The sequence below is a fragment of the Aquarana catesbeiana genome, linkage group LG01, assembly GCF_042186555.1.
Source record: "Aquarana catesbeiana isolate 2022-GZ linkage group LG01, ASM4218655v1, whole genome shotgun sequence".
NCBI classification, from domain to species: Eukaryota; Metazoa; Chordata; class Amphibia; order Anura; family Ranidae; genus Aquarana; species Aquarana catesbeiana.
The window spans coordinates 990,923,078-990,946,868 of NC_133324.1; the positions used below are offsets into that span (position 1 = coordinate 990,923,078).

Genomic DNA, 23,791 nt, shown 5'->3' on the forward strand with positions numbered 1-23,791 from the left:
AATAGAGGGGTCCAAGGAGAGGATATTGGGGGTTCCTCGGGGGGGGGGGGGGTTGTACATAGAGAATAGAGGGGTCCCAGGAGAGGATATTGGGGGTTCCTCTAGGGGGGGGTTGTACATAGAGAATAGAGGGGTCCCAGGAGAGGATATTGGGGGTTCCTCTGGGGGGGGGAGTTGTACATAGAGAATAGAGGGGTCCCAGGAGAGGATATTGGGGGTTCCTCTGGGGGGGGGAGTTGTACATAGAGAATAGAGGGGTCCCAGGAGAGGATATTGGGGGTTCCTCTGGGGGGAGGTGTACATAGAGAATAGAGGGGTCCCAGGAGAGGATATTGGGGGTTCCTCTGGGGGGAGGGGGAGGTGTACATAGAGAATAGAGGGGTCCCAGGAGAGGATATTGGGGGTTCCTCTGGGGGGAGGGGGAGGTGTACATAGAGAATAGAGGGGTCCCAGGACAGGATATTGGGGGTTCCTCTGGGGGGGTGTACATACAGAATAGAGGGGTCCCAGGAGAGGATATTGGGGGTTCCTATGGGGGGAGGTGTATATAGAGAATAGAGGGGTCCCAGGAGAGGATATTGGGGGTTCCTCTGGGGGGGGGGGTTGTACATAGAGAATAGAGGGGTCCCAGGACAGGATATTGGGGGTTCCTCTGGGGGGGGGTTGTACATAGAGAATAGAGGGGTCCCAGGAGAGGATATTGGGGGTTCCTCTGGGGGGAGGTGTACATAGAGAATAGAGGGGTCCCAGGAGAGGATATTGGGGGTTCCTCTGGGGGGGGTTGTACATAGAGAATAGAGGGGTCCCAGGACAGGATATTGGGGGTTCCTCTGGGGGGGGGGGTTGTACATACAGAATAGAGGGGTCCCAGGAGAGGATATTGGGGGTTCCTCTGGAGGGGGGTTGTACATAGAGAATAGAGGGGTCCCAGGACAGGATATTGGGGGTTCCTCTGGGGGGGGGGGTTGTACATAGAGAATAGAGGGGTCCCAGGAGAGGATATTGGGGGTTCCTCTGGGGGGGGGGTTGTACATAGAGAACAGAGGGGTCCCAGGAGAGGATATTGGGGGTTCCTCTGGGGGGGGTTGTACATAGAGAATAGAGGGGTCCCAGGAGAGGATATTGGGGGTTCCTCTGGGGGGGGGGAGTTGTACATACAGAATAGAGGGGTCCCAGGAGAGGATATTGGGGGTTCCTTTGGGGGGAGGTGTACATAGAGAATAGAGGGGTCCCAGGAGAGGATATTGGGGGTTCCTCTGGGGGGGGTTGTACATAGAGAATAGAGGGGTCCCAGGAGAGGATATTGGGGGTTCCTCTGGGGGGGGGGGGGAGTTGTACATACAGAATAGAGGGGTCCCAGGAGAGGATATTGGGGGTTCCTTTGGGGGGAGGTGTACATAGAGAATAGAGGGGTCCCAGGACAGGATATCGGGGGTTCCTCTGGGGGGGGGGTTGTACATAGAGAATAGAGGGGTCCCAGGAGAGGATATTGGGGGTTCCTCTGGGGGGGGAGGTGTACATACAGAATAGAGGGGTCCCAGGAGAGGATATTGGGGGTTCCTTTGGGGGGAGGTGTACATAGAGAATAGAGGGGTCCCAGGAGAGGATATTGGGGGTTCCTCTGGGGGGGGGGGTTGTATATAGAGAATAGAGGGGTCCCAGGAGAGGATATTAGGGGTTCCTCTGGGGGGGGGGGGGTTGTACATAGAGAATAGAGGGGTCCCAGGAGAGGATATTGGGGGTTCCTCTGGGGGGAGGTGTACATAGAGAATAGAGGGGTCCCCGGAGAGGATATTGGGGGTTCCTCTGGGGGGGGGGGGTTGTACATAGAGAATAGAGGGGTCCCAGGAGAGGATATTGGGGGTTCCTCGGGGGGGGGGGGTTGTATATAGAGAATAGAGGGGTCCCAGGAGAGGATATTGGGGGTTCCTCTGGGGGGGGGGGGTTGTACATAGAGAATAGAGGGGTCCCAGGAGAGGATATTGGGGGTTCCTCTGGGGGGAGGTGTACATAGAGAATAGAGGGGTCCCCGGAGAGGATATTGGGGGTTCCTCTGGGGGGGGTTGTACATAGAGAATAGAGGGGTCCCAGGAGAGGATATTGGGGGTTCCTCTGGGGGGAGGGGGAGGTGTACATAGAGAATAGAGGGGTCCCAGGAGAGGATATTGGGGGTTCCTCTGGGGGGGGGGGGTTGTACATAGAGAATAGAGGGGTCCCAGGAGAGGATATTGGGGGTTCCTCTGGGGGGGGGGTTGTACATAGAGAATAGAGGGGTCCCAGGAGAGGATATTGGGGGTTCCTCTGGGGGGAGGGGGAGGTGTACATAGAGAATAGAGGGGTCCCAGGAGAGGATATTGGGGGTTCCTATGGGGGGGGTTGTACATAGAGAATAGAGGGGTCCCAGGAGAGGATATTGGGGGTTCCTCTGGGGGGAGGGGGAGGTGTACATAGAGAATAGAGGGGTCCCAGGAGAGGATATTGGGGGTTCCTCTGGGGGGAGGTGTATATAGAGAATAGAGGGGTCCCAGGAGAGGATATTGGGGGTTCCTCTGGGGGGGTTGTACATACAGAATAGAGGGGTCCCAGGAGAGGATATTGGGGGTTCCTCTGGGGGGGGTTGTACATAGAGAATAGAGGGGTCCCAGGAGAGGATATTGGGGGTTCCTCTGGGGGGGGTTGTACATAGAGAATAGAGGGGTCCCAGGAGAGGATATTGGGGGTTCCTCTGGGGGGGGGGGTTGTACATAGAGAATAGAGGGGTCCCAGGAGAGGATATTGGGGGTTCCTCTGGGGGGAGGGGGAGGTGTACATAGAGAATAGAGGGGTCCCAGGAGAGGATATTGGGGGTTCCTCTGGGGGGAGGTGTACATAGAGAATAGAGGGGTCCCAGGAGAGGATATTGGGGGTTCCTCTGGGGGGGGTTGTACATACAGAATAGAGGGGTCCCAGGAGAGGATATTGGGGGTTCCTCTGGGGGGGGTTGTACATAGAGAATAGAGGGGTCCCAGGAGAGGATATTGGGGGTTCCTCGGGGGGGGGTTGTACATAGAGAATAGAGGGGTCCCAGGAGAGGATATTGGGGGTTCCTCGGGGGGGGGTTGTACATAGAGAATAGAGGGGTCCCAGGAGAGGATATTGGGGGTTCCTCTGGGGGGGGTTGTACATAGAGAATAGAGGGGTCCCAGGAGAGGATATTGGGGGTTCCTCTGGGGGGGGTTGTACATAGAGAATAGAGGGGTCCCAGGAGAGGATATTGGGGGTTCCTGTGGGGGGGTGTACATAGAGAATAGAGGGGTCCCAGGAGAGGATATTGGGGGTTCCTGTGGGGGGTTGTACATACAGAATAGAGGGGTCCCAGGAGAGGATATTGGGGGTTCCTCTGGTGGGAGGGGTTGTACATAGAGAATAGAGGGGTCCCAGGACAGGATATTGGGGGTTCCTGTGGGGGGGGGGGTTGTACATAGAGAATAGAGGGGTCCCAGGAGAGGATATTGGGGGTTCCTCTGGGGGGAGGTGTACATAGAGAATAGAGGGGTCCCAGGAGAGGATATTGGGGGTTCCTATGGGGGGAGGTGTATATAGAGAATAGAGGGGTCCCAGGAGAGGATATTGGGGGTTCCTCTGGGGGGGGTGTACATAGAGAATAGAGGGGTCCCAGGAGAGGATATTGGGGGTTCCTATGGGGGGTTTGTACATAGAGAATAGAGGGGTCCCAGGAGAGGATATTGGGGGTTCCTCTGGTGGGGGGTTGTACATAGAGAATAGAGGGGTCCCAGGAGAGGATATTGGGGGTTCCTCTGGGGGGGGGTTGTACATAGAGAATAGAGGGGTCCCAGGACAGGATATTGGGGGTTCCTCTGGGGGGGGAGGTGTACATAGAGAATAGAGGGGTCCCAGGACAGGATATTGGGGGTTCCTCTGGGGGGAGGGGGAGGTGTAGATACAGAATAGAGGGGTCCCAGGAGAGGATATTGGGGGTTCCTCTGGGGGGGGGGTGTACATAGAGAATAGAGGGGTCCCAGGAGAGGATATTGGGGGTTCCTTGGGGGGGGTTGTACATAGAGAATAGAGGGGTCCCAGGAGAGGATATTGGGGGTTCCTCGGGGGGGGGAGGTGTACATAGAGAATAGAGGGGTCCCAGGAGAGGATATTGGGGGTTCCTCTGGGGGGAGGTGTACATAGAGAATAGAGGGGTCCCAGGAGAGGATATTGGGGGTTCCTCTGGGGGGGAGTTGTACATAGAGAATAGAGGGGTCCCAGGAGAGGATATTGGGGGTTCCTCTGGGGGGAGGTGTACATAGAGAATAGAGGGGTCCCAGGAGAGGATATTGGGGGTTCCTCTGGGGGGAGGTGTACATAGAGAATAGAGGGGTCCCAGGAGAGGATATTGGGGGTTCCTCTGGGGGGAGGGGGAGGTGTACATAGAGAATAGAGGGGTCCCAGGAGAGGATATTGGGGGTTCCTCTGGGGGGAGGGGGAGGTGTACATAGAGAATAGAGGGGTCCCAGGAGAGGATATTGGGGGTTCCTCTGGGGGGAGGGGGAGGTGTACATAGAGAATAGAGGGGTCCCAGGAGAGGATATTGGGGGTTCCTCTGGGGGGGGGGTTGTACATAGAGAATAGAGGGGTCCCAGGAGAGGATATTGGGGGTTCCTCTGGGGGGGGGGGGGGTTGTACATAGAGAATAGAGGGGTCCCAGGAGAGGATATTGGGGGTTCCTCTGGGGGGGGGTTGTACATAGAGAATAGAGGGGTCCCAGGAGAGGATATTGGGGGTTCCTCTGGGGGGAGGGGGAGGTGTACATAGAGAATAGAGGGGTCCCAGGAGAGGATATTGGGGGTTCCTATGGGGGGGGTTGTACATAGAGAATAGAGGGGTCCCAGGAGAGGATATTGGGGGTTCCTCTGGGGGGAGGTGTACATAGAGAATAGAGGGGTCCCAGGAGAGGATATTGGGGGTTCCTCTGGGGGGAGGGGGAGTTGTACATAGAGAATAGAGGGGTCCCAGGAGAGGATATTGGGGGTTCCTCTGGGGGGGGGTTGTACATAGAGAATAGAGGGGTCCCAGGAGAGGATATTGGGGGTTCCTTTGGGGGGGAGGTGTACATAGAGAATAGAGGGGTCCCAGGAGAGGATATTGGGGGTTCCTCTGGGGGGGGTTGTACATAGAGAATAGAGGGGTCCCAGGAGAGGATATTGGGGGTTCCTCTGGGGGGAGGGGGAGGTGTACATAGAGAATAGAGGGGTCCCAGGAGAGGATATTGGGGGTTCCTCTGGGGGGGGTTGTACATACAGAATAGAGGGGTCCCAGGAGAGGATATTGGGGGTTCCTCTGGGGGGGGTTGTACATAGAGAATAGAGGGGTCCCAGGAGAGGATATTGGGGGTTCCTCTGGGGGGGGTTGTACATAGAGAATAGAGGGGTCCCAGGAGAGGATATTGGGGGTTCCTCTGGGGGGGGGGGTTGTACATAGAGAATAGAGGGGTCCCAGGAGAGGATATTGGGGGTTCCTCTGGGGGGAGGGGGAGGTGTACATAGAGAATAGAGGGGTCCCAGGAGAGGATATTGGGGGTTCCTCTGGGGGGAGGTGTACATAGAGAATAGAGGGGTCCCAGGAGAGGATATTGGGGGTTCCTCTGGGGGGGGTTGTACATACAGAATAGAGGGGTCCCAGGAGAGGATATTGGGGGTTCCTCTGGGGGGGGTTGTACATAGAGAATAGAGGGGTCCCAGGAGAGGATATTGGGGGTTCCTCTGGGGGGGGTTGTACATAGAGAATAGAGGGGTCCCAGGAGAGGATATTGGGGGTTCCTCTGGGGGGGGTTGTACATAGAGAATAGAGGGGTCCCAGGAGAGGATATTGGGGGTTCCTCTGGGGGGGGTTGTACATAGAGAATAGAGGGGTCCCAGGAGAGGATATTGGGGGTTCCTCTGGGGGGGGTTGTACATAGAGAATAGAGGGGTCCCAGGAGAGGATATTGGGGGTTCCTCTGGGGGGGGTTGTACATAGAGAATAGAGGGGTCCCAGGAGAGGATATTGGGGGTTCCTGTGGGGGGGTGTACATAGAGAATAGAGGGGTCCCAGGAGAGGATATTGGGGGTTCCTGTGGGGGGTTGTACATACAGAATAGAGGGGTCCCAGGAGAGGATATTGGGGGTTCCTCTGGGGGGAGGGGTTGTACATAGAGAATAGAGGGGTCCCAGGACAGGATATTGGGGGTTCCTGTGGGGGGGGGGTTGTACATAGAGAATAGAGGGGTCCCAGGAGAGGATATTGGGGGTTCCTCTGGGGGGAGGTGTACATAGAGAATAGAGGGGTCCCAGGAGAGGATATTGGGGGTTCCTATGGGGGGAGGTGTATATAGAGAATAGAGGGGTCCCAGGAGAGGATATTGGGGGTTCCTCTGGGGGGGGTGTACATAGAGAATAGAGGGGTCCCAGGAGAGGATATTGGGGGTTCCTATGGGGGGTTTGTACATAGAGAATAGAGGGGTCCCAGGAGAGGATATTGGGGGTTCCTCTGGGGGGAGGGGGGTTGTACATAGAGAATAGAGGGGTCCCAGGAGAGGATATTGGGGGTTCCTCTGGGGGGGGGTTGTACATAGAGAATAGAGGGGTCCCAGGACAGGATATTGGGGGTTCCTCTGGGGGGGGAGGTGTACATAGAGAATAGAGGGGTCCCAGGACAGGATATTGGGGGTTCCTCTGGGGGGAGGGGGAGGTGTACATACAGAATAGAGGGGTCCCAGGAGAGGATATTGGGGGTTCCTCTGGGGGGGGGTGTACATAGAGAATAGAGGGGTCCCAGGAGAGGATATTGGGGGTTCCTTGGGGGGGGTTGTACATAGAGAATAGAGGGGTCCCAGGAGAGGATATTGGGGGTTCCTCGGGGGGGGGAGGTGTACATAGAGAATAGAGGGGTCCCAGGAGAGGATATTGGGGGTTCCTCGGGGGGGGGAGGTGTACATAGAGAATAGAGGGGTCCCAGGAGAGGATATTGGGGGTTCCTTGGGGGGGGTTGTACATAGAGAATAGAGGGGTCCCAGGAGAGGATATTGGGGGTTCCTCTGGGGGGGGAGGTGTACATAGAGAATAGAGGGGTCCCAGGACAGGATATTGGGGGTTCCTCTGGGGGGAGGGGGAGGTGTACATACAGAATAGAGGGGTCCCAGGAGAGGATATTGGGGGTTCCTCTGGGGGGAGGTGTACATAGAGAATAGAGGGGTCCCAGGAGAGGATATTGGGGGTTCCTCTGGGGGGGAGTTGTACATAGAGAATAGAGGGGTCCCAGGAGAGGATATTGGGGGTTCCTCTGGGGGGAGGTGTACATAGAGAATAGAGGGGTCCCAGGAGAGGATATTGGGGGTTCCTCTGGGGGGAGGTGTACATAGAGAATAGAGGGGTCCCAGGAGAGGATATTGGGGGTTCCTCTGGGGGGGGTTGTACATAGAGAATAGAGGGGTCCCAGGAGAGGATATTGGGGGTTCCTCTGGGGGGAGGTGTACATAGAGAATAGAGGGGTCCCAGGAGAGGATATTGGGGGTTCCTCTGGGGGGGGGTTGTACATAGAGAATAGAGGGGTCCCAGGAGAGGATATTGGGGGTTCCTCTGGGGGGGGAGTTGTACATAGAGAATAGAGGGGTCCCAGGAGAGGATATTGGGGGTTCCTCTGGGGGGGGGGGTTGTACATAGAGAATAGAGGGGTCCCAGGAGAGGATATTGGGGTTCCTCTGGGGGGGGGGTTGTACATAGAGAATAGAGGGGTCCCAGGAGAGGATATTGGGGGTTCCTCTGGGGGAGGTGTACATAGAGAATAGAGGGGTCCCAGGAGAGGATATTGGGGGTTCCTCTGGGGGGGGGGTTGTACATAGAGAATAGAGGGGTCCCAGGAGAGGATATTGGGGGTTCCTCTGGGGGGGGAGGTGTACATAGAGAATAGAGGGGTCCCAGGAGAGGATATTGGGGGTTCCTCTGGGGGGGGGTTGTACATAGAGAATAGAGGGGTCCAAGGAGAGGATATTGGGGGTTCCTCTGGGGGGGGAGGTGTACATACAGAATAGAGGGGTCCCAGGAGAGGATATTGGGGGTTCCTCTGGGGGGGGGTTGTACATAGAGAATAGAGGGGTCCCAGGAGAGGATATTGGGGGTTCCTCTGGGGGGGGGGGTTGTACATAGAGAATAGAGGGGTCCCAGGAGAGGATATTGGGGGTTCCTATGGGGGGAGTTGTACATAGAGAATAGAGGGGTCCCAGGAGAGGATATTGGGGGTTCCTCTGGGGGGGAGGTGTACATAGAGAATAGAGGGGTCCCAGGAGAGGATATTGGGGGTTCCTCTGGGGGGGGTTATACATAGAGAATAGAGGGGTCCCAGGAGAGGATATTGGGGGTTCCTCTGGGGGGGAGGTGTACATAGAGAATAGAGGGGTCCCAGGAGAGGATATTGGGGGTTCCTCTGGGGGGAGGTGTACATAGAGAATAGAGGGGTCCCAGGAGAGGATATTGGGGGTTCCTCTGGGGGGGGGGGTGTACATAGAGAATAGAGGGGTCCCAGGAGAGGATATTGGGGGTTCCTCTGGGGGGGGAGTTGTACATAGAGAATAGAGGGGTCCCAGGAGAGGATATTGGGGGTTCCTCTGGGGGGGGAGGTGTACATAGAGAATAGAGGGGTCCCAGGAGAGGATATTGGGGGTTCCTCTGGGGGGGGGGGGTTGTACATAGAGAATAGAGGGGTACCAGGAGAGGATATTGGGGGTTCCTCTGGGGGGGGGGGTTGTACATAGAGAATAGAGGGGTCCCAGGACAGGATATTGGGGGTTCCTCTGGGGGGAGGGGGAGGTGTACATACAGAATAGAGGGGTCCCAGGAGAGGATATTGGGGGTTCCTCTGGGGGGGGTTGTAAATAGAGAATAGAGGGGTCCCAGGAGAGGATATTGGGGGTTCCTCTGGGGGGGAGGTGTACATAGAGAATAGAGGGGTCCCAGGAGAGGATATTGGGGGTTCCTCTGGGGGGGGGGGGTTGTACATAGAGAATAGAGGGGTCCCAGGAGAGGATATTGGGGGTTCCTCTGGGGGGGGAGGTGTACATAGAGAATAGAGGGGTCCCAGGAGAGGATATTGGGGGTTCCTCTGGGGGGGGAGGTGTACATAGAGAATAGAGGGGTCCCAGGAGAGGATATTGGGGGTTCCTCTGGGGGGAGGGGGGTTGTACATAGAGAACAGAGGGGTCCCAGGAGAGGATATTGGGGGTTCCTCTGGGGGGGGGGTTGTACATACAGAATAGAGGGGTCCCAGGACAGGATATTGGGGGTTCCTCTGGGGGGGAAGTGTACATAGAGAATAGAGGGGTCCCAGGAGAGGATATTGGGGGTTCCTCTGGGGGGGGAGGTGTACATACAGAATAGAGGGGTCCCAGGACAGGATATTGGGGGTTCCTCTGGGGGGTGGGTGTACATAGAGAATAGAGGGGTCCCAGGAGAGGATATTGGGGGTTCCTCTGGGGGGAGGGGGAGGTGTACATAGAGAATAGAGGGGTCCCAGGAGAGGATATTGGGGGTTCCTCTGGGGGGGGTTGTACATAGAGAATAGAGGGGTCCCAGGAGAGGATATTGGGGGTTCCTCTGGGGGGGGTTGTACATAGAGAATAGAGGGGTCCCAGGAGAGGATATTGGGGGTTCCTATGGGGGGTTGTACATAGAGAATAGAGGGGTCCCAGGAGAGGATATTGGGGGTTCCTCTGGGGGGGGTTGTACATAGAGAATAGAGGGGTCCCAGGAGAGGATATTGGGGGTTCCTCTGGGGGGAGGGGGGTTGTACATAGAGAACAGAGGGGTCCCAGGAGAGGATATTGGGGGTTCCTCTGGGGGGGGTTGTACATAGAGAATAGAGGGGTCCCAGGAGAGGATATTGGGGGTTCCTCGGGGGGGGGGGTTGTACATAGAGAATAGAGGGGTCCCAGGAGAGGATATTGGGGGTTCCTCTGGGGGGGGAGTTGTACATAGAGAATAGAGGGGTCCCAGGAGAGGATATTGGGGGTTCCTCTGGGGGGGGGGAGTTGTACATAGAGAATAGAGGGGTCCCAGGAGAGGATATTGGGGGTTCCTCTGGGGGGGGTTGTACATAGAGAATAGAGGGGTCCCAGGAGAGGATATTGGGGGTTCCTCTGGGGGGGGTTGTACATAGAGAATAGAGGGGTCCCAGGAGAGGATATTGGGGGTTCCTCTGGGGGGGTTTGTACATAGAGAATAGAGGGGTCCCAGGAGAGGATATTGGGGGTTCCTCGGGGGGGGGGGGGTTGTACATAGAGAATAGAGGGGTCCCAGGAGAGGATATTGGGGGTTCCTCGGGGGGGGGGGGGGGTTGTACATAGAGAATAGAGGGGTCCCAGGAGAGGATATTGGGGGTTCCTCTGGGGGGGGGAGTTGTACATAGAGAATAGAGGGGTCCCAGGAGAGGATATTGGGGGTTCCTCTGGAGGGGGAGGTGTACATAGAGAATAGAGGGGTCCCAGGAGAGGATATTGGGGGTTCCTCTGGGGGGGGAGGTGTACATAGAGAATAGAGGGGTCCCAGGAGAGGATATTGGGGGTTCCTCTGGGGGGGGGTTGTACATACAGAATAGAGGGGTCCCAGGAGAGGATATTGGGGGTTCCTCTGGGGGGGAAGTGTACATAGAGAATAGAGGGGTCCCAGGAGAGGATATTGGGGGTTCCTCTGGGGGGAGGGGGAGGTGTACATAGAGAATAGAGGGGTCCCAGGAGAGGATATTGGGGGTTCCTCTGGGGGGGGGTTGTACATAGAGAATAGAGGGGTCCCAGGAGAGGATATTGGGGGTTCCTCTGGGGGGGGTTGTACATAGAGAATAGAGGGGTCCCAGGAGAGGATATTGGGGGTTCCTCTGGGGGGGGGTTGTACATAGAGAATAGAGGGGTCCCAGGAGAGGATATTGGGGGTTCCTATGGGGGGTTGTACATAGAGAATAGAGGGGTCCCAGGAGAGGATATTGGGGGTTCCTCTGGGGGGGGGGGTTGTACATAGAGAATAGAGGGGTCCCAGGAGAGGATATATTCGAGGTTCCTCTGGGGGGAGGGGGAGGTGTACATAGAGAATAGAGGGGTCCCAGGAGAGGATATTGGGGGTTCCTCTGGGGGGGGTTGTACATAGAGAATAGAGGGGTCCCAGGAGAGGATATTGGGGGTTCCTATGGGGGGTTGTACATAGAGAATAGAGGGGTCCCAGGAGAGGATATTGGGGGTTCCTCTGGGGGGGGTTGTACATAGAGAATAGAGGGGTCCCAGGAGAGGATATTGGGGGTTCCTATGGGGGGTTGTACATAGAGAATAGAGGGGTCCCAGGAGAGGATATTGGGGGTTCCTCTGGGGGGGGGGGTTGTACATAGAGAATAGAGGGGTCCCAGGAGAGGATATATTCGAGGTTCCTCTGGGGGGAGGGGGAGGTGTACATAGAGAATAGAGGGGTCCCAGGAGAGGATATTGGGGGTTCCTCTGGGGGGGGTTGTACATAGAGAATAGAGGGGTCCCAGGACAGGATATTGGGGGTTCCTCTGGGGGGAGGGGGAGGTGTACATAGAGAATAGAGGGGTTCCAGGAGAGGATATTGGGGGTTCCTCTGGGGGGGGTTGTACATAGAGAATAGAGGGGTCCCAGGAGAGGATATTGGGGGTTCCTCGGGGGGGGGGGGGGGGTTGTACATAGAGAATAGAGGGGTCCCAGGAGAGGATATTGGGGGTTCCTCTGGGGGGGGGAGTTGTACATAGAGAATAGAGGGGTCCCAGGAGAGGATATTGGGGGTTCCTCTGGGGGGGGTGTACATAGAGAATAGAGGGGTCCCAGGAGAGGATATTGGGGGTTCCTCTGGGGGGGGTGTACATAGAGAATAGAGGGGTCCCAGGAGAGGATATTGGGGGTTCCTATGGGGGGTTTGTACATAGAGAATAGAGGGGTCCCAGGAGAGGATATTGGGGGTTCCTCTGGGGGGGGTTGTACATAGAGAATAGAGGGGTCCCAGGAGAGGATATTGGGGGTTCCTCTGGGGGGGGGTTGTACATAGAGAATAGAGGGGTCCCAGGACAGGATATTGGGGGTTCCTCTGGGGGGGGAGGTGTACATAGAGAATAGAGGGGTCCCAGGACAGGATATTGGGGGTTCCTCTGGGGGGAGGGGGAGGTGTACATACAGAATAGAGGGGTCCCAGGAGAGGATATTGGGGGTTCCTCTGGGGGGGGGTGTACATAGAGAATAGAGGGGTCCCAGGAGAGGATATTGGGGGTTCCTTGGGGGGGGGTTGTACATAGAGAATAGAGGGGTCCCAGGAGAGGATATTGGGGGTTCCTCGGGGGGGGGAGGTGTACATAGAGAATAGAGGGGTCCCAGGAGAGGATATTGGGGGTTCCTCTGGGGGGGTGAGTTGTACATAGAGAATAGAGGGGTCCCAGGAGAGGATATTGGGGGTTCCTCTGGGGGGAGGTGTACATAGAGAATAGAGGGGTCCCAGGAGAGGATATTGGGGGTTCCTCTGGGGGGAGGTGTACATAGAGAATAGAGGGGTCCCAGGAGAGGATATTGGGGGTTCCTCTGGGGGGGGTTGTACATAGAGAATAGAGGGGTCCCAGGAGAGGATATTGGGGGTTCCTCTGGGGGTGGGTTGTACATAGAGAATAGAGGGGTCCCAGGAGAGGATATTGGGGGTTCCTCTGGGGGGGGAGTTGTACATAGAGAATAGAGGGGTCCCAGGAGAGGATATTGGGGGTTCCTCTGGGGGGGGGGGTTGTACATAGAGAATAGAGGGGTCCCAGGAGAGGATATTGGGGTTCCTCTGGGGGGGGGGGTTGTACATAGAGAATAGAGGGGTCCCAGGAGAGGATATTGGGGGTTCCTCTGGGGGAGGTGTACATAGAGAATAGAGGGGTCCCAGGAGAGGATATTGGGGGTTCCTCTGGGGGGGGGGGGTTGTACATAGAGAATAGAGGGGTCCCAGGAGAGGATATTGGGGGTTCCTCTGGGGGGGGAGGTGTACATAGAGAATAGAGGGGTCCCAGGAGAGGATATTGGGGGTTCCTCTGGGGGGGGGGGGGGTGTACATACAGAATAGAGGGGTCCCAGGAGAGGATATTGGGGGTTCCTCTGGGGGGGGTTGTACATAGAGAATAGAGGGGTCCCAGGAGAGGATATTGGGGGTTCCTCTGGGGGGAGGGGGGGGTTGTACATACAGAATAGAGGGGTCCCAGGAGAGGATATTGGGGGTTCCTCTGGGGGGAGGTGTATATAGAGAATAGAGGGGTCCCAGGAGAGGATATTGGGGGTTCCTCTGGGGGGAGGGGGAGGTGTACATAGAGAATAGAGGGGTCCCAGGAGAGGATATTGGGGGTTCCTCTGGGGGGAGGTGTATATAGAGAATAGAGGGGTCCCAGGAGAGGATATTGGGGGTTCCTCTGGGGGGAGGGGGAGGTGTACATAGAGAATAGAGGGGTCCCAGGAGAGGATATTGGGTGTTCCTCTGGGGGGAGGTGTACATAGAGAATAGAGGGGTCCCAGGAGAGGATATTGGGGGTTCCTCTGGGGGGGGGGTTGTACATAGAGAATAGAGGGGTCCCAGGAGAGGATATTGGGGGTTCCTCTAGGGGGGGGTTGTACATAGAGAATAGAGGGGTCCCAGGAGAGGATATTGGGGGTTCCTCTGGGGGGGGGGGTTGTACATAGAGAATAGAGGGGTCCCAGGAGAGGATATTGGGGGTTCCTCTGGGGGGGTTGTACATAGAGAATAGAGGGGTCCCAGGAGAGGATATTGGGGGTTCCTCTGGGGGGGGGGTTGTACATAGAGAATAGAGGGGTCCCAGGAGAGGATATTGGGGGTTCCTCTGGGGGGGGGGTTGTGCATAGAGAATAGAGGGGTCCCAGGAGAGGATATTGGGGGTTCCTCTGGGGGGAGGTGTACATAGAGAATAGAGGGGTCCCAGGAGAGGATATTGGGGGTTCCTCTGGGGGGAGGTGTACATAGAGAATAGAGGGGTCCCAGGAGAGGATATTGGGGGTTCCTCTGGGGGGAGGTGTACATAGAGAATAGAGGGGTCCCAGGAGAGGATATTGGGGGTTCCTCTGGGGGGGGGTTGTACATAGAGAATAGAGGGGTCCCAGGAGAGGATATTGGGGGTTCCTCTGGGGGGGGAGTTGTACATAGAGAATAGAGGGGTCCCAGGAGAGGATATTGGGGGTTCCTCTGGGGGGGGGGGTTGTACATAGAGAATAGAGGGGTCCCAGGAGAGGATATTGGGGTTCCTCTGGGGGGGGGGTTGTACATAGAGAATAGAGGGGTCCCAGGAGAGGATATTGGGGGTTCCTCTGGGGGAGGTGTACATAGAGAATAGAGGGGTCCCAGGAGAGGATATTGGGGGTTTCTCTGGGGGGGGGTTGTACATAGAGAATAGAGGGGTCCAAGGAGAGGATATTGGGGGTTCCTCTGGGGGGGGAGGTGTACATACAGAATAGAGGGGTCCCAGGAGAGGATATTGGGGGTTTCTCTGGGGGGGGGTTGTACATAGAGAATAGAGGGGTCCCAGGAGAGGATATTGGGGGTTCCTCTGGGGGGAGGTGTACATACAGAATAGAGGGGTCCCAGGAGAGGATATTGGGGGTTCCTCTGGGGGGAGGTGTATATAGAGAATAGAGGGGTCCCAGGAGAGGATATTGGGGGTTCCTCTGGGGGGAGGGGGAGGTGTACATAGAGAATAGAGGGGTCCCAGGAGAGGATATTGGGGGTTCCTCTGGGGGGAGGTGTATATAGAGAATAGAGGGGTCCCAGGAGAGGATATTGGGGGTTCCTCTGGGGGGAGGGGGAGGTGTACATAGAGAATAGAGGGGTCCCAGGAGAGGATATTGGGGGTTCCTCTGGGGGGGAGGTGTACATAGAGAATAGAGGGGTCCCAGGAGAGGATATTGGGGGTTCCTCTGGGGGGGGAGGTGTACATAGAGAATAGAGGGGTCCCAGGAGAGGATATTGGGGGTTCCTCTGGGGAGGGGGGTTGTACATAGAGAATAGAGGGGTCCCAGGAGAGGATATTGGGGGTTCCTCTGGGGGGAGGGGGAGGTGTACATAGAGAATAGAGGGGTCCCAGGAGAGGATATTGGGGGTTCCTCTAGGGGGGGGTTGTACATAGAGAATAGAGGGGTCCCAGGAGAGGATATTGGGGGTTCCTCTGGGGGGGGGGGTTGTACATAGAGAATAGAGGGGTCCCAGGAGAGGATATTGGGGGTTCCTCTGGGGGGGGTTGTACATAGAGAATAGAGGGGTCCCAGGAGAGGATATTGGGGGTTCCTCTGGGGGGGGGTTGTACATAGAGAATAGAGGGGTCCCAGGACAGGATATTGGGGGTTCCTCTGGGGGGAGGGGGAGGTGTACATACAGAATAGAGGGGTCCCAGGAGAGGATATTGGGGGTTCCTCTGGGGGGGGTTGTAAATAGAGAATAGAGGGGTCCCAGGAGAGGATATTGGGGGTTCCTCTGGGGGGGGGGGTTGTACATAGAGAATAGAGGGGTCCCAGGAGAGGATATTGGGGGTTCCTCTGGGGGGGGAGGTGTACATAGAGAATAGAGGGGTCCCAGGAGAGGATATTGGGGGTTCCTCTGGGGGGGGAGGTGTACATAGAGAATAGAGGGGTCCCAGGAGAGGATATTGGGGGTTCCTCTGGGGGGGGGGTTGTACATACAGAATAGAGGGGTCCCAGGACAGGATATTGGGGGTTCCTCTGGGGGGGAAGTGTACATAGAGAATAGAGGGGTCCCAGGAGAGGATATTGGGGGTTCCTCTGGGGGGGGAGGTGTACATACAGAATAGAGGGGTCCCAGGACAGGATATTGGGGGTTCCTCTGGGGGGGGGGTGTACATAGAGAATAGAGGGGTCCCGGGGGGCGTGGCTTAGCAATGGCCGAGTAGAGACGTGTTGGAGTAGAGCTCCCGGCCCGACCCGTTCTACGGAAGCCACTAACTACACAAGATCTAGGTGGGCACGGCATGAGCACCCCTAATCAATACAGGACAAGATCGTCTACTAGGGGAACCCGAAATCGGACCTCTCAGCCCAGCATACAGCGGTATTTCAGAGACTCTCCACGGCGAACACCAGGCGCCATTGTAGCTGGACCACGTGAGTCACATATGGAACGACTCCACAACCCATCGCAAGGGAATACACTGCCTCAATCACTGACACAAGATCCCTTTACGGAGACGCCAGCAGCCTTCAGGCCAACGATGGCAGAACAAACCCACAGCCAAAATAGTTTAGATGCAGACCTCCGGACCATGCTGAGAGCCCTCCCCACGAGGGCGGACATTGAAGCTCTCCCCACGAGGGCAGATATAGAGGCTCTCATTGTCCGTATAGAGGAAGCACATAGCAGAGACTTACAAGAAATACGGACTGAATTGCATTCCATAACGGAACGGGTTACAACAGGTGAAACGTCGGTAGCATCACTGGACACTCGAATGCAGGCAATAGAAAGAACGCAAGCAGCCCAAGATATGGTCACCCAGGAGATGCAGCTTCACATCGAAGAAATGGAAGACCGCAGCCGACGCAACAATTTGAGACTGCGAGGAATCCCCGAAGCGACGGGCACTGAGGATCTCGTGGCAACAGTCACAGCAATTTTCCATAACGTTCTGGGAGCCCAACCACCCACACTGGAATTCGACCGCATACATCGCACACTGGGCCCTAAACCAGCAGATCCAGCCAGACCGCGAGATGTCCTGTGCCGCCTACACAGGTACGTTCAGAAAGAAGCTATATTGAAGAAAGCCTGGGAACATGGGGAACTTGACTTTGACGGCGCGAGAATTCAGATTCTACCGGATATTTCCAGGGCAACACTACAACGCAGAGCAATGCTGAAGCCATTACTGGAAACGGCGAGACGACGGGGATGTACTTACCGCTGGGGATACCCCCTGGCGGTGATTTTTCGGTCTGCACAGTCCTCCTTCACCCTGAGAACACCAGCGGATCTTCCGGACCTCTTTATTTTCCTGGAGACAGAACCCTTCCAGGTGCCAAACTGGCTACAGAGACTCCCAAAGCCAATGGGCCGGATGGGCCCGTCCGCCGGCAGAGTCTCCCAACCCCCACGCCAGCAAAGGAATCGGGACCGCTCTCGCACTATCACCAGAGATGGAACACGTGAGTCTTGACTGTTATGCTGACTTTCCAATCTCAGTTGAAGGCAGACAGCACCTTTATTGTCATGCTACTACCAGAACATGTTATGTTAGACGGACAATTGCCCCCTCGGCGTTCATTACACCGCTAACCGGTCTATGCAGATGAATAGCGGCGGATCACTGCTGCTGTGCGATGGGTGGGCGGGGGGAGGACCCCGGGGGACGCCTCTGCCTACACGCCTGGATTGCTACTCTTACTCTGCTCGGGGACCCGTTGCGAGGAGAAGCATCTAAGAGCTATTTAAGGTTTACACTTTATGAGGGGCCCGGGGGTCTCCAGCAGCCCAATACACAAGAAACACTCCATCGGTTGGTTTTAGATCATGCCGGGCGTGCCCCCCCCCCCCCTCCCCCGTTCCCTGCCCCCCCGATTTTCTGGCCGGGACGCTTACAAGGGAATCTCAACACCAATAGAGGTTCACCGGAACCCCGTAGGGCTTACGACGGAGTTGGCTCAGGCGACCTGTCTGCTGAAGACTGGACTTAGCGGAGCCAGAGGCCGAGTTGCCAGCAAAAACTCGACGCCCTTGTCGGGGGGCGGGGGACACAGCCCTCCCCCTGAGACCTGTCTTTTTCAAAACAGCTTTGGAGTCCCTCCGGCTCCTACTGGCATTATAATATCCCACGTTCTGGGTCTGGCACCCCGACCTCAGAGGACGGAATCGGACTCTTACCCCCATCATACAGACAAGAGACCCCAGGCAACACAGTACCAACTTACAACAGGTCAACTGTGTAACCGGAGAGGAAAGACTACCATGGAATGCAGTGAATCGGGACTATATCTGATGATACACATAAGATGAGTTTGCCTGGGGGAACCATGAGGTACAAATGGATGTAGGAGTGAGATGGGGGGGCAGGGAACTGAGACTCCAGATAACCAAACAAAGAGATGGGCGAGACACTGTCAATACCTTTGCTCACGGATGGTTGCTCTGGGGGGGGCCCGGGCGGGGGGGTGGCGGGGGGGAGGGGGGGGGGGATGCCGAAGTTTTCAAGGGGGAATGTATGACAACTGCAATACATTATCGTTTTGTGCTTAGTCTGTCCTTTTCAATAAGTTAAGTTGAAGGAAAAGTTTTACTCTGTTAAATTTAAGAATGTTTATACACGAGGTGATCGCCTCTGGGAAGGGGGGGGAGCTTTTTCCCCCTCAGCAACATATAACACAAACGTACAGGCATCACTTCTAAATATCTGTCTTGTCATTACCCACATACATCTACACGAATTAGGCAAAGTGGTCGGGTGGGTCCCGGGAGTTCACTGGTAACCCTTGCTAGACACACCCCCACCTAGGACAACGCTCATTCCCCCAGGGACCTGGGGAGCGTGATAGCAAATATCTTTTGCTAAAAAATTTAGATTTGCACTCAAGTGGCCTGAGGTGTCGAGGAGAGAGCACTTCCTCGGTACATACTTGGCTCACAGGTAGAGAGCTGGTCGTTTTATAGAGACTAGTTCATCTCTGCCTCTACTTGCCCGGACTCCCCTGTTCTCCCTTCTCTTCTTCTACTACCGTCTCCTACCTCCAAATACTTCTTTACTGCTTACATTTCAATCCCCTCGAGCATGGCTGAGATCAAGATCGTTTCTTTAAATGCAAAAGGTTTGAATGTACCAGAAAAAAGGCGGATGTTACTTCATGATATGAGACGCCTGAGAGCGGATATAGTTCTGCTACAGGAAACTCATTTCCGCAAAAACACATTCCCAATCCTGAAAAACAGATACTACCCGACTGTATACCACTCCACCAACCCAGAGGGCAAATCCAGGGGAGTTTCAATTTTGATCTCGGCGCAAATACCATGGTCTCTGACTGATGTCAAATCAGATCCCTCAGGTAGGTCTCTATTCCTTAAGGGCCGGATAGGAGGCGTAGGGGTAACCATTGCGAATTTATATACCCCGAACACTCAACAAGATGCCTTTGTCAAAAAACAATTAAATACATTGAGGAAATTCTCCGAGGGGCAGCTGATAGTGGGAGGGGACCTTAATACCCCCTTATACCCTGAGATTGACACTTCAACAGGCACATCCTCTACCACACGGGGCATGCGTAAAGCCATTCAACTGGCACTACACTCACTACAGCTAATCGATGTCTGGCGGCTCTTTCACCCCGGAGAACGCGACTATACTTTCTTTTCTCGACCACACAACGTGTACACACGTATAGATTATTTTCTACTCCCCCATGACCAGCTACACGCAGTAAAAGACACCTCCCTGGGTTCCATCACGTGGTCGGACCATGCCCCGATCATCCTGACGTATTCCCTGACAGATCTGTACAGAGCCCAAAGGAAAATATGGAGACTCAACGAGAGCCTGCTCCAAAACCCTGAGGTACTCACAGACGTGACAAAAGAAATCAATAACTATTTTCAGACCAATTATGACGCTGAATGCGACGTGGGACTGGTGTGGGAAGCCCACAAGGCAGTAATACGCGGTACATTAATCAAACACGGGGCAAGACTCAAAAAACAAAAAATGACACAATTAACCTTACTGCTAGACAAACTAAGAGACCTCGAAACAAGACACAAACGAACCCCGACTAATCAAATAGGAAACGAACTTGACGTAATACGCGCACAGGTAACTGACCTACTTAATTACAGAGCTAAAATAGCACTCCAGATAACGCGAAAGAAAGTTTACGAATCGGGAAACAAGTGCGGTAAACTGTTGGCGCAATCCCTACAATCCCAAAGATTAGCCTCCTATATACCTTTTATTCACTCGGCATCGAACCAAAAGGCAACTCTACCCCAACACATAACACAGGAATTCCAATCCTTCTACGAATCGCTATACAACCTACAGGAAGCAACGCCAACACCTGATCAGATATCCGAATACATTACCGAATCTTGCATGCCCACCCTACCAACAGAGACACGAGACTTACTAGAAGAACCTATCACACTCTCTGAACTGCAACTGGCCATTAAAAACACCAAACCAGGGAAGGCCCCCGGGCCAGACGGGCTCACGTTGCAATATTATAAGACACTACTACCAACACTGGGGGACCACTTAGTGAAACTACTCAATACACTAATTAGCGGAGGAAGACTACACACCACCACCCTACAAGCCCAGATATCGGTCATCCAGAAGGAAGGGAAAGACCCAAGTTATTGTGGAAGTTACCGCCCCATTTCACTGTTGAACACCGACCTAAAACTGTTCACCAAGATCATAGCCATGAGACTCCAATCCCATGTACCTCAGCTAGTCCACCTAGACCAGGTAGGATTCGTACCCTTCAGAGAGGCCAGAGACAATACCACCAAAGTTCTGAACCTACTCTACACGGCCATACAAACCAAAACTCCTAGCGTATTCATAGGAACGGACGCGGAAAAAGCATTCGACCGTGTTAATTGGGCCTTCATGTTCGCTACACTAAAACATGTGGGACTAGGCCCCAATATGATCAGGTGGATTGCAGCGGCATATGAATCACCGTCAGCTAGAGTCAAAGCGAACGGAATACTATCGAAACCATTCCCAATTACTAACGGGACCAGACAGGGATGCCCTTTGTCACCTCTCCTCTTTGCACTCTCCTTAGAACCCTTTTTATGTCACATACGATTAAACCCCAATATCACTGGAGTAGCAGTAAAACAAAATCAATACAAAGTATCGGCGTATGCGGACGACCTCATGTTCTCGCTCACCAACCCAATAACCTCTCTCCCGAATTTGTTAAGAGAATTTAAGATATATGGAACGCTCTCTAACCTAAAAATAAACTTTAATAAGTCAGAAGCGATGGGGGTGGAAATCCCGCACTCCCAACTCACACACCTACAATCTAGCTTTAAACTAAAATGGACAAAGACGGCCCTGAAATATTTAGGCACATTCATACCCTGCACATTCTCAAGACTATATGAACTGAACTTCCCACCATTACTTCGGACAGTAAGAACACTACTCAACCAATGGCACACGGGATTACATTCATGGATAGGAAGATGTAACATTCTAAAAATGACAATACTCCCGAAGTTTTTATACTTAATGCAGGCGCTACCAATTCATATACCCGCATCATATTTCAAACAAATACAAACTACCTTCACGGAATTCATATGGGCCAAAAAGAGACCTCGACTTTCACATCAACTACTGGTACTCCCCAAACAACACGGCGGCCTTGCGGTACCTGACATTAGGACATATAACCAAGCGGTACATATAGGGAGACTAATAGACTGGTGCCGACATCAAGAGACCAAGCAGTGGACACATCTAGAACAAAACCAAAGCGCAGTCCCACTGAATAGATCCCCATGGTGCCAGGATACCCTGCCAACAGAGATGAAACACCACCCACTGATTGGTAACACGACCAAGGTCTGTGCTGGGTTACTTTCCAAAATGTCGCTATCCTCACCTAACACACCTCTATACCCAATCTTAGGTAATCCCAAATTCCCACCAGGCATGCAAGATATTACTTTCCGGAGACTGAGAGAAGCAGGGGTTCATCAAGCAGCACACTTTAGTACAGGAGGACGTTGGTACACGATAGCGGAACTATCTGACCCTAGAGGTAGGTTCGGCCTAGACTTCTGGAGATCCCGGCAACTGGGCCACTTTCTACATACTTTAAAACCACCCAACACCAACGACAAACCCCTTACAGTGTTGGAGGACCTTTGCGACAGCACAGGACCCACCACACACACACTCTCACTGGCATATAACCTATTAAACACACCAAAGACGGATTTTGTCCCACCGGGCCTAGCCAAATGGGAAACAGAACTGAACTGTCAGTTCAATACACCCAAACGGCAATACATTTTAAAGTTTACACATAAATCCTCAATCTGTAGTAAAATCCAGGAGACCAGCTACAAGATACTTACACGTTGGTATAGAACCCCGACAATACTTCACAAATTCTTTCCGACAACACCTGACACTTGCTGGCGATGCATGACTGACAAAGGGACACTCCTACACATTTTCTGGTCCTGCCCGAAACTGTCCCAGTACTGGCAAGAAATTAGAAGAATAACCCAAAAATTTACAGAACGCATAATCCCGGAAGACCCCGCGTTCTTCCTATTACATGCGACTAATATACCTGAGAAAATATACAAAAAATCACTGATAAGGCATCTCTTAGACGCAGCCAAGGCTTGCATACCACTTCAATGGAAATCTACATGCCCACCATCCATAAAACTTTGGCTACAGAAAGTAGAAGAAATAAAACAAATGGAAGACCTAATTCTCACAGCACAGAACAGACAAGAAGCCTTCACTAACACCTGGCAACAATGGAATATCTTTATATACTCAGACGAAGGTCAGACACTCGGGGGGACATAGGCTCCCTACAGAAACAGTCAAAGCTAATTCACAAGAACCCAAGAGAAAATCCCTGTGACACTCCATGCTCGAGGGGATCCCCACACTAGTCTCTTCATCTCTTTCTTTATCTTCCTCGGACGTGGTGGCGGGGGAGGGGGGGGGGGGGGGGGGGGGGGGGGGAAATGGGATGGGGCACGCACTCTTCGAAACACAACTAGAGATTACTAAATACGGACGATAACCTCACTATTTGAGCACAAAATCCTCCTGTTAATGTTATATGATATATAACGATAGTGATTTAGGAGGCAGGTCCATTAATATAAGCCGATATATAGCAATGTTGATTTACTCTCTGTATTGATTGTTACTTTGTATAATGTAGGCCCACGCGGCCCTGTTCCAAGCAGAAATAAAAAATTTAAAAAAAAAAAAAAAAAGAATAGAGGGGTCCCAGGAGAGGATATTGGGGGTTCCTCTGGGGGGAGGGGGAGGTGTACATAGAGAATAGAGGGGTCCCAGGAGAGGATATTGGGGGTTCCTATGGGGGGTTGTACATAGAGAATAGAGGGGTCCCAGGAGAGGATATTGGGGGTTCCTCTGGGGGGGGTTGTACATAGAGAATAGAGGGGTCCCAGGAGAGGATATTGGGGGTTCCTCTGGGGGGAGGGGGAGGTGTACATAGAGAATAGAGGGGTCCCAGGAGAGAATATTGGGGGTTCCTCTGGGGGGGGTTGTACATAGAGAATAGAGGGGTCCCAGGAGAGGATATTGGGGGTTCCTCTGGGGGGAGGGGGGTTGTACATAGAGAACAGAGGGGTCCCAGGAGAGGATATTGGGGGTTCCTCTGGGGGGGGTTGTACATAGAGAATAGAGGGGTCCCAGGAGAGGATATTGGGGGTTCCTCTGGGGGGAGGGGGAGGTGTACATAGAGAATAGAGGGGTCCCAGGAGAGGATATTGGGGGTTCCTATGGGGGGTTGTACATAGAGAATAGAGGGGTCCCAGGAGAGGATATTGGGGGTTCCTCTGGGGGGGGTTGTACATAGAGAATAGAGGGGTCCCAGGAGAGGATATTGGGGGTTCCTATGGGGGGTTGTACATAGAGAATAGAGGGGTCCCAGGAGAGGATATTGGGGGTTCCTCTGGGGGGGGGTTGTACATAGAGAATAGAGGGGTCCCAGGAGAGAATATTGGGGGTT

General features: G+C 54.2%; 1 protein-coding gene across 7 annotated transcripts in view; it reads right to left on the bottom strand.

Annotated features, from left to right (window-relative positions):
- The window catches only part of LOC141124065 (uncharacterized), a 160,367-nt gene that overhangs the window by 130,880 nt on the left and 5,696 nt on the right, over positions 1-23,791 (bottom strand). Inside the window, exon 1 of one of the 7 annotated variants that reach the window (XM_073612157.1) lies at positions 18,860-18,908. The exons of 2 other annotated variants lie outside the window; for them this stretch is intronic. The gene's annotated coding sequence lies outside the window, so the exon portion shown is untranslated. Of the gene's footprint in view, positions 1-18,767; positions 18,909-23,791 lie in introns of those variants that run through there. 4 more of the 7 variants (XM_073612155.1, XM_073612153.1, XM_073612154.1 and 1 more) reach the window with 4 other exon arrangements.